General features: G+C 39.4%; 1 long non-coding RNA gene across 1 annotated transcript in view; it reads left to right on the top strand.

Annotated features, from left to right (window-relative positions):
• Nucleotides 1-9: 9 nt before the first annotated feature.
• The window catches only part of LOC138067816 (uncharacterized), a 192,815-nt gene continuing 181,599 nt past the window's right edge, over nucleotides 10-11,225 (top strand). Inside the window, exons 1-2 of the long non-coding RNA XR_011142201.1 lie at nucleotides 10-514; nucleotides 2,930-3,025. This is a non-coding gene — a long non-coding RNA (uncharacterized lncRNA). The remainder of the gene's footprint in view (nucleotides 515-2,929; nucleotides 3,026-11,225) is intronic.

The raw sequence follows: 11,225 nt of genomic DNA, 5'->3' as shown, positions 1-11,225 counted from the left end.
TGGCAAAAGTTGGTCGCAGTGAGGCCGCCCAGGCAGTCAGTGGTGTGGAAGTGTTCTTGTGCAGTCTGAGAACATGGGAGTGAATCAGTGAAACACCACCTTAAAGATTAAGTGAAGTTTTCCTCCCTAGCAACCACAAGTGGCATGTTTACTGAGTGAAAACAGGACATTTTGGAGCAAGGCTGTCCTGGTGTTTGAGGTGTTTTTTCTTAGCTGAAGAAGTTCTTGTCAGATGGAAGCACTGATCTCCTGAGCTTCCATCTTATGGAAGAGGTGGAAACTGCATCAGTCTCCTATTTCCATTTTTTTTTCTTCTGCTAAAAGCTTCCCCACTCCATCCTACACTTGACAAGTCCCTGCTTATTCCTTTCTTCTGACTTGATTTGGAGACTTGAAGGACTGCTTTACATCAGGGGAGCTTCAGGCCCCATGTAGAGAAGTTGCAGCAGAGCAGCGCTGATGGACAGGATTGCTGCTTGTGCCTTGCTCACTGCAGTCCCCGTTCCCCTATGAGGTGAGCTGCACTTTCATTTACTTGATTTTGACAAAGGTATTAGGTGCTTTCTGGAGCAAAAGCTTAGGCAATATCAGCTTGGGAGAAGTAGTTCCATGGTACCAGACGCTTCTCCATCATAAAAATTCTAAAGCAGCAAGGCATACTTATTTTCCTGCTCAGTATTATATTGCTAAAAATATATCCTACTCCTCAGTAATATATTGCTAAATACCAAACAGAGGAGCCTGATTCTGCCTTGGGCTGTACCAGGAACAAAATCAGAGTAATGCCAGTTGGATACGGAACATTATTCCACACTCACTCCAGTGGTCATTAAAAGCAGAATCTGTTCCCACAGTTTCTTTCTGCTTATATACACTCCTCCCTTGTCACTGTATGAATATATTTCACTATATGAATATTCAGTGTCTTTGAATTCTGCTCTTGACTGTTATTTGCCACACTAATCATGCACTCCCTGAAATTAATGAACTATGTAGTATTGTTTTTCCTCAGTTGTTCTGTGGTTTTATCTTGATGTGGGAAATACAGAGTCTGAAAATTCCCCATCAAACCTCAGATTTCTAGGATGGGTTTGAACTTGTGTGATCTAACTGTATAAAGGACATACTGGAAACGCAGATGCTTCTGGGGCAGGTACAAGGTGGAAATTGCATTACATCACAGTGAAGTGGAGGGGAATTTTTGAAGAAAAAGAAGTAGCACGTGTAAAGCCCCTAGAAATTAGCACTTTAAAGCTAGGAGAAACAATCATAGTTATCTTGTCTGACATTCTAACTTCCCTGAATTAGTTCTTGTTTGAACTAGAACAGGCCTTCCCAAACTGATCTATGGCTGGGATAGCATATGAGGTTCTACCACCTTTTTCATAGGTGGTCCATCGCACCTTGTTCGATGGCAGAATGTAAGGACTCATTTGTTGTGTGTGACTCTGCTTCGTAGTTTCCTTGACTTGTGTGGAAACCTCAAGACCCAGGAGAAATTTTGAGATTTCTCAGGTGTCATGAATTCAGACAGTTCATAAACCCTTGCTTTAGATCATAGGCTTTAGAATGAAGCAGTCAGGACCTCTGTTTTTCTACGTTACAACTGCTTTAAAAATTAACTGTCAGTATGGCTGGTAATCAGGTCAGTCTGTCCTGGGGAGAATGAAGAGAGGGGAAAAACACGCTAGGCTTTGAAACAGAGATTTGAGAAAATCTAAAGTCAGTTAAAATGCCACTAAAATTCTCCTACTGCTGCTTAGGCTTCTCCTTTTACCGTACTTTGATGCAATTTAGTATTTCCACTTCCCATCTTACTCTAATCCTAAATGATGTAAGAGGGTGGTCCATTTTTTAAATTTATGTTACTGGAAAATGATCAGTATTGTAGTACTGATAACAGACGCTGGAACAAATTTAGCAACTAATTGCTCCCCTAATTTAATGTGAAATTCAGAGTTTCTTGACCTAGAACGCAGTAAAAACTCCACAAGGTTTCCATATACAAGCACACACGCCAAACATACCCTTCGTAGAGAGTCCAGCAGGGAATTGTTCTTGAAGAGCCCTTCCACTCATCAGTCACAGACTAATGCAAACCAGGGAGGTTAACATACCATCTAATTGATGGGATTTGTGTTCTCTTACAAACATGATGAGCAATGTACATGTGTTGAATCAAGCTAGATGAGTATTGTTCCTTCTCCAGCTTATTATTAACTCCTTGTTGTGTAATGTACTTGAAATAAGTTTGTTCTGTGGTAATTTAATATGAGGGTGGATAATGTTTGTATATGACTAATTTTAACTGTTACATGTGCTCCTCTTTTGTATTTGAAATTAGAGATCAAAAAACGTATCCTGTCCACCTCATCTTGCCTCCTGCTTAATGCAGGCATGTTGCCTAGAGTAGGTGTTTTACACGTGTTGTCTATTCTAGTTTTGAAAGGCTTCAGCAATGGGGCTTAACTTGAAGGGAGGAGATCATTACAGAGGTGTGTTTCCTGATATTCTGGCTTTATCTACCATCTTTTTTTAGTTAATCCCATTATCTGTTCATATGTGTCCTTGAGACCATTCAAAATATTTTCTCTTCTCCATTGGTAGGCCTAAAATATCAGTACATAGCTGTGTGTTTTGTCCACTGTTTCTTATTCTTACTAAACCACACTGCATTTTAATTGTGGTTTATCTTCAGTCCTCTACAGGCATGTTTTTGCAACTTAAAAAAAAAAAAAAAAGCAAGGATGTTTAGCTCTGGAAATACAGTTATTTTAAGTTCAGCATTGAGTTTTTTTTTAAGGCATTACAGAAATTCAGACCTTAAGTGTGGAAAAACCTCTGCGCGCTCCTATGAAAATGCTCACCTCTCCCTGATTTCCTGTTCCTACCAAAGGAGACTCTTAACTCTCCAATTTAAATACTGTAGGAACTGCAGAGAGTTGCTGTTTCTCAGGACAGCGAGTGAGAATGGAGTCCTGGAGCCCTCTGGTGGAGGCATGTAGAAAAGAAGACAGCTGAAAATGTGAGTAATTAAACTCTGGAAATGCATTGCGCGTATTCTCATATTCATTTTTCAGTTGATTGCAACTGTACATATACATATACACCAGAGCATATACTTAATTTTAAATCCAAAAAGTGTTTCTTTCTGTTGCTCCTGAGAAAACTCATGTTGCAATTTCAGAGTCTCTCAAGTAAATGAATCTGCTTCTTGACATTATAGTTAAATTTATTAGAGTCTTTTTGTCTTTACTCTTCCTTGGTAACAAGAAGCTCTGTGTGAATATTTCCTTGGTTCTTTCTGTCACTCTGCGCCTCCTCTGCTTTACTGCTACATGTACATTTTATCACAATTAAAAAAAGTCTTGCAGACAAGTAACAGACAATTCTAAAGACATTGCTGACAAAAGACTCCTTCATTCCTGTATTGTGGCTTATTTAGCTGTCTAGCGTTCACAGGTATAAAAACGTTTTTGTGACAGAGAAATGAGCATTTCATCTAAAAATAAAAAATAAAGTAAGTGAATAATAAGTAAATGAATAATTTGTCTCTCATCTTTCTGTCAGGGAACTCATTATGCTTTACATTTTTGTCTATTTTATATATGGAGCACTGAAGGATGACATGTATTTTAGTATGAGTCTGTGGCAGAGCCAGAAAAAGGAATCTTTTTCTGCACTGACAAGTATGCTGCTTACAAGCATTCTTGAGGATATGCAAGAAGGAAATAACCGGGGGTCATAGTCATTTTTCAGTCTCTGACTGCAAGGTGTTGAACAAAGCCAGGGCAGTATAAGGAGCCAGAGTGCCTGGAACAATGTTTGTTGGTTAAAAATGAAACATATTGTGCTATTTTTGAGCTGCTCCATTGACTTGGCTAACCGTAAAGGAGTAGTAAGAATATGATGCTGAAAAGCACTAAAGACATAGATGTTATAGATACTATTCTCCAAAAGGCCCTTGATGCTGTTATATAGGATGATGATGTACTTAGGCCAGTGGAAAAAATAATTCTAAGCTTATTTGTATAGCAAAAAGTCAAAGGAGAACTTCCCAGCTGACAACGGCAGATGATCCCACAGCTAGGAGGAGCTTTTAGTCTTCTAAGTATTTGGAATATAGTGTACTTCTGGGTGCAGATTCTAAGTGCTGTGTACTCTATGTAGGGCAATTTTTCTGAGCTTGTAGGTGTAGCTGGTCAGCTAGCTAAGACTAAGTACTAGGTACTAGTCAGCTAGTTCAGAGTAATAGTACTAAGACTAGCTACTAGTCTTAGTACTACTTCTAGTCTTGGACAACAGTCAGCCATCAAAACTGCTGTGACTTCTTGCATTTTATTTGTGAATGCAGGCTCCACTGCCAGTATGAACCTTTTGGCCCTAGAATATTTCTCAGGTATGTGCCACAGTAGCTTTTGGACTCTTTGCCAGACCAGGGCCAAACTTCTGAATTTCATTTACTGGAAGCTTGTTTGTCTGTTATGTCTTACAGATAAAATATTGACAGGATCTGTTTTTCTGTTACATTCATATATGAAAGTCACTTTTGTGTGTGGTTTTTTTTTTTCAGCAACTAATTCAATCAGATTCCAAATGTGGGAGCTTTCCTTACTTTAAGAAATGGAAAACTGTGATACATATCAATCTATATTTAAACATGCATCTGAATTTTCATAAAAATTGTCTGATTTTTGCAGTTGGCATAATTAAAATACAGAGAGGTTTGGGACATGATCTAAACACTGTCTAACTTCTAGCTCTGATTTATTTTGTTCAGGTGTAATGGGAAAAATCTAAATAAACTATTTCTGTACTGGAAAGAGCTCAGGACACTTTGGTTCTAATCCTCACACCTTCTGTCTTTGGGCGTTATCCTCATTACACAGAAGAACAGAGTGAGGCCAGCAGCACTTGACCTTTTTTGTTAAAACACTTTGAGATCTGCTACCAAAAAGTGTATAAAAAGCTACATACTTCTTATTATAACTGTGTAGCTTTCCTTTTACCTATTCAAGCACTTAATCTCAAGAAGGCTGAAAAGAGGAAAAAATACTCAGCTGAGATAATGTACCTGCCTGCAGAGCATTTTGATTAAATCGTGCACCATAAAATTATATTTGAGTAAATTATGCAACAAAAAAAATGAGTGCTGTCTTCATGAGTTCTCTCAAGAGCTCCAGGCAGTTTGTGGTTTTTGGATTCTGATGGCTGGTATTTTTGGCCAAAACGTTCCTTAGATGTGGAGAAAGGACACAGGGTGTATCTGGTTCCCTGTCTACTTCTGATGCCTTGATCTGGAAGAGTTCTGCTTTGTAGACTTGACTGGCACATAGAAAAAGAGGAAAAATGAGCTAGGTTGGGAGACAAAATTCTTCTAAGCAGTGGTGAACAACAGTTGCAGTGTCTGAAAACAGACATGGCCTTCGGAAATGCTTGTTTTTTTTGATCTGTTTTCCATGGCTGCATATTAGTAAAAACACTTTAACTAGTATATAGGAGAGGGTAAATGTTAAATGGAACTTGCCCTCTTCTAGTTTGGACTGTACAGATGTTATCCTCCTCATAGAGCATGGCCTGGTTAACTAGGATAAGAGTACTCATTATTTCACTGTACTACTCATTCCTCCCCATGGAATCAACTAATCCTGCAGTTGAAGAGGAAGGTACACTAATTCCCTTGAAGCAGCCCAGTTATTTTGCTCGTTGTCCAAGACAGAGTCCTTGACTGTGGTTTTAAGGGCAGCAGGTGGAATAATGTGTGTGAGAACTGAGGTAGAGCAGTGGAACTGTGTTGATGAAGGGTAGTGCAGCAGCTGAACACTAGATGCCACTCTTAGGCCACAGTAAGAGCTTTGCAAGCCTGCAGTAAGAGCCATCCTGGTGGGGAAGAATAGGAGCATTAGCTCCCAGAAAACCCTGTGTGGGAGGGAGACAGGCCATGCTCCTTGCATACCCCTTCAATGACGGTAACAAAACAAATAGTGAAAAGGTGAATCAGGGGCCACCGGCAGTGGATTCAGCTGCCTGTGAGCCAGGGCCAGCAACAGGTGCTTCAGATGGGAGCTAAACCTCCAGAGTTAGCAAATAATCTCCCAGCTGCAATGGTTTAGTACACAGGTAGCCTCAGTTCTGACCTGTTAGCTGGATGGGCTCAGAAGGAAGGAGAAAGAGCAAGGTGAAAGAACAGTTATAGCTCAGTTGGTGGAATTTTGTGGGTTTAATGGATGATCTGAAGGCTTGTGGCTCTTACTGCATTTCTACTGGTACAGTCAAGGTACAGGATTTAGTCCCTCTATGGGTAGGTTTATAGCAGTCGATGGTCAGTAGAAGAGTGGTTAACAACCCCCTCCTTCGTCATTCCCATACATGTCCTAAATATTGCAGCATTGTACTGAGAACTAGATATCAAGACTGTCTATAATCTCACTAAAATAATGGTGTGAGTCACAACCCTTAGTATGGGATTTGTGCAGCTCAGAAAAGTCAAGAGTATCTGAATTATGGGTTAGCATAATTTATGGTTATGTTGTCAAGATGAAAGCTAGTTGTGGAGTCTGGATTCAGATCGAGTGAACTGAAGTTGTGATGGGGCAATACCTTTTCTGGGAACTGAGTGTGCTTTACTTAGCAATTTGAAAGTGAGCGCTTTGTGTAAGTGACCCAAACCATCTATCTCTTAAAATACTCTCTGTTCATACAATGCAGTATTAGCCAACATGAACATGTTGTTTTGAAGGGTGGAAGAATTTCCTTGAATAGGGATGTCAAGGAGAGAAAGATTCTTGTCACCGACTAAAATATAAGCGCTTCACCTTCGAAACCTGCTAGAGTTTGATGTTTCTGCCTAATCATCCAAGTGTTTTATTTTTATATATATATATATATATATATATTTGTATCTGTGTGTGTATATCCTTTTCTATAGAAGGTTTACCAATGCAGTCATAGAGTTTTCAGTTTAACTGTATGGCTTGTTGTCCTTAGCTTTGATGATGAGTACGTGTTGATCAGGAGGGAACAGGAAGGGGTAAATCCTGGTAAAACTCCTGGTTGTTCATGCATGTTATTTCTCTTTCAATTAGTTTATATTCCTACATAATTAGGAATAGTGTGCAACGCATTGTTAAGTTATGTTGGCCTCAAATAGCAGGCTTACAGAGAAAATAAGAACTGGAGTGCTACCGCTTGAAGGATTTTTTAAAAGTGGGAAATAGTAGAGGCACATATCTTGGAGCTGAGTGTTTTGGGTGCTTCTTGAGGACACTAGCATTACTTTGGTGATCTGTAGTCCTGTGCAACCCTCGCATCTGAACTATGGCTGGATCTAACCTTGTTACAGTAGAGATCTGTGTAGGAATTTGACATTACAGAACTTAAGTACTCAAAATGAGTTGCCCTTGGCAAAGGGCTGGTATAACGCCTTCTCGATTGTTTTGTCCTCTGTACCAACTGGTCTGTCCAAAGAATAAATATGTTACAGTTACTTGCAAAAGGAATTTCTCATTTAGTTCAAATGGTAAAAGATTGTCTTTTTGGTGCTTTAGATCCCGTATTTGGTCCCTGCTGACCAGTTTAAACATATGTTACATGGGGGTCATGAACCTTACCAGTGAAATGTAGTCAGCACAGGCTAGAAATACTGCAGCAGTTCAGCAGCCTGGCAAAATGGTTTCCAGTAAGAAGTAGCAGAAAGAAAAGTTCTGTTTCTCCTGCCACCCCTTACCTCTTGGAGAAGTTACTTTCTGGCAGAGTGATTGTTCAATAGTGTATAGCAAGCTTATATATATTTTTCTATATATTTGGGAGCGTATAAGTGTTTTGTCCTATGGTTATCTAACCTCCCTAATCTATCTAGGGGGTTCTTCCCTAGGTTTGTGAACTAAAGCCAGTGTAGTTCTCTAACGCGATGTTGGATCAGTTTCTGTTTTCATGAACCTGAATTTAAATGCAAAAGTAACTACTCTGAAGTGGAGTACTCTCAGGTATTAAGGAAAGAGTTTTGTCTTCTGTATTTAAATTACCGTACTGTTGTCACAACACAATCTTTTATCCATGAAACCACCCAAGTTCCAACCTGGAATTTCAAGGTTTTCTGTCAGCAACATCCATCTTCTGGGGCCCTCCTCATATTAGCATTGATCTACAGAGGAAATAGAGAACATGGCTGTGTTATTATATACCCAGCTGCAATTTCTGTTCCAGTGATTGAGTGTACATACAGAATTTTTGAAACACGGCCATTCTAACTTATTTTGTCTTCCTGTCAATAGCATGGCACTTGTCCAAATTATGGATCAATATCAGCTGATCCTTTATGTTAAACTATAATGAATTTGCCTCTTATTGGAGATGTGATCTTGCTTCAGGCAATGCTTTTAACTGAGAACTTTTGGAATGGGAATGGAGGAGAGGGGAAACGGGTGGAGGAAAGACGTGAGGGGGGAATAGTAGGAGAAAAAGAGAAGTGAAAGGAGCAGGGACTGGGTTATGGAGAGAACTGGCTTGTTAGGACTTCTGATGGCATGGGTAAGAACTGTTGATCTCTCTCTCTCTCTCTTTCTCTCTTTCTCTCTTTCTCTTTCTTTCTCTTTTTGGGGAGGGATTACAGTCAAAACCCAGTGATAGATACTAGAAGTGAAATCCTAGCTCTCTTGAAATCTCTGACAAGACTTCCTTTAACTTCTGTTTTGTGGGTGCCTTACTTTGTTTCAAACAGTTTGCAAAATAGATGATTCAAAGAACAGAGGGGAAGTGGGATGAGGCAAGGTACAGGGAATAGGAGATGGAAAAGAGGTATTAGATCAACCTGTTTTCTACTTGCAGAGAAGTAGTATGGGCTCATCTCTACAGTGTCTTCTCTAGGTCTTTACCTAGCTCTGAAGAGTTTGAGGGTAGCCCTGTTCGGTAGCTGTAGCACAGAGTAGGTGCTGCCCTGCTTTTACTTTGATCCTTTTTCATTTTCTTGGGAAAACAATGTAGAGTAATCCCTTTGGTAATCCCATTTCTAGGGAAAAGAATTTGTGGAAGAAAGAGATGGTATGTCGGGCTTTTAGGAGAAGAGCCTGTGGGGTATTATATTAATAATTTTCTTTTGCAGGGAAAAACAGCAAAGTTTTTGAAACTGACCAAGTCAGTGGCTGAAGTTGACATAAATTTTCCTTTCTAGAATTGAAGTGACAATTTAAATCTTGATGAGGCATTTAAGAATAGGTTTGTCTCATTCATGGCCTCTCCCACAACTGTCTCTGAGCCGCTCTCTGTTGCATCTCAGTTTTGGTTACTATGGGTATCTCCAGGCTGGAGAACCCAGAAATGCTTCCAAGTCCAAGGATGTCTTGTTTGTGTCTTTGCCTTATATGGGAAGGGAACAGCAAGGCTTGAGGTACGCTGCCAGCCTCCCTTCCCCTTAGTTGCTCTGTGGAAGCAGTTAGGTACATCAACAGGGAGGGAGCTCTGGGACATGCCAGCCTGGTCTCCGAGTGGCTGACACACGGATCAGGACCCTGGGGTGTGTTGCAGCATGCCCCTTTGCTCAGACTAAATGCAGCCAATGTTGCTTTCTGACTCTCCTCTCCAGAGAGTATCCGGAGTTCCCAGGAGCTATTCTTCCACTGAAATCTGCCTTGATATGTATTCTCAACCAGCAGAGCTTTATTTTTACAAAGTAGTATATGAGAGGTTGTTATTTCTTATCTTCTCTTCCTCTTGTCTTCATCTCTTTCAGTCCTACAAGGCAGGGTAGGAAAAATAGCACCAAACTACATCCATACAGGTATGCACGCTTTTCACCTGCAAGGGTCTTCTCTAATACTTTCTTGTTTCGTTATCTCAGCTTCCTCCCTTAGAAGGATGTTTTACTGCTGTTTTGTCCTGGCACTTTCACTAATTGTTATGAGTGAATTATATGAAAGTACAATTGGAAAAGAAATTCTAAACAGTCTTACTCCAACAGTGCAAAGACAGAAATGCAATTTGCAATAAAGAGAGAGGGAATCTCTGTGTGAGAGTCATCCTCAAACTGGAGTAAGAGCTCCAAGTGCTCTGCTTAATTAGGAGTGTTTTGTAGCAGGCCCAGGCTTTTTCCTCTTACACTTAGACTCACATTCCCCTTGTTCTTTATTCTCTTCTCTTTTTCTGTATTATGCTATACAACAGTTCCTGTTCTCTTTCTTTTTCCTTATCCCTCCCAACCCCAACTATTCCAGTTTATAGCTTTTCCTGGTTCAGGAAGCTGTGCATGTATACTCCATCTATCTAAGTGTTGTTACTGCTCTTATTTACTTTATAGGCATATCTAGAATCACCCATTCAAATCTGGAGTGCTTGATTTGAGAAACACATGATAAAATCTTCATAAGGCTTGAAAATGTTATGATTGGATAGTACCGAGTATTAAAACTGAGATAAGTAAAGGGGATCAAGGAACAGAGTAAATGACTTGTTCACTGTCAGAGAATTGTAGCTGAGCTGAGTTGAGATTGCATAGTCTCTTATGGATATCTTTAATTCCAAGAACGTTCTTCCTTTCTTGGAACTTTAAGCAAAGAAAACCTGAGTAAGACTTCTCCATTTCAAGATACTGTAAGAGTGAATAAAGAAAAAGTTAAGACTGTGTGGCTAGATTAGTCAAGATGCTTTAGAAGTTTTAGTCTCTGGGATCCAACTCCTCTTTGATTACTATGTTATAATATTAGGTCCCTATGATTTCAAAAAAAAAAAAAAGTTCTTTTTTTTAACTCCTAAATTCTAAAGGTTAGCTAGCTATAACTTTGGAGAAAACTTTATAGTACTTACATGCCTCCAAGCCTATAACAGTTAAATATCTCAAGAGAATTTCCCTGTTTATAGGGCCCAGGTAAATAAGGACAGTGTTGTTATACCTGTTCTACCAGTGGGGAACTGAGGCACAAAACACTAATGTTATTCCCAGAGTGGTACAACAAAATTGGTAAAGCGGGATGGGAAATGCTTTTCTTGTTTTATGGAAAAAGTCTAAATTCTGAGGAATCCTCTCATCTCATATGTCATTTTGGGCACTTTATAAACTGAAATTAAGCCCCCCCCCCCCCCCCACTAGTTTGTGTCTGTAGAGAGATTTCAAGATTTTGATCTTAAAACGCTTCATTTCCATTTGGTAGTTTTTTAAAAATATAGATTAGTATTAAAAAACAAAATATAATTTTGACTGAAAACTGGAATTTTTCTTGTAAATTTAATTTTTT

This window comes from Struthio camelus, chromosome 7 (assembly GCF_040807025.1).
Source record: "Struthio camelus isolate bStrCam1 chromosome 7, bStrCam1.hap1, whole genome shotgun sequence".
NCBI lineage: Eukaryota > Metazoa > Chordata > Aves > Struthioniformes > Struthionidae > Struthio > Struthio camelus.
This window is presented reverse-complemented; position numbering and strand designations above follow the sequence as displayed.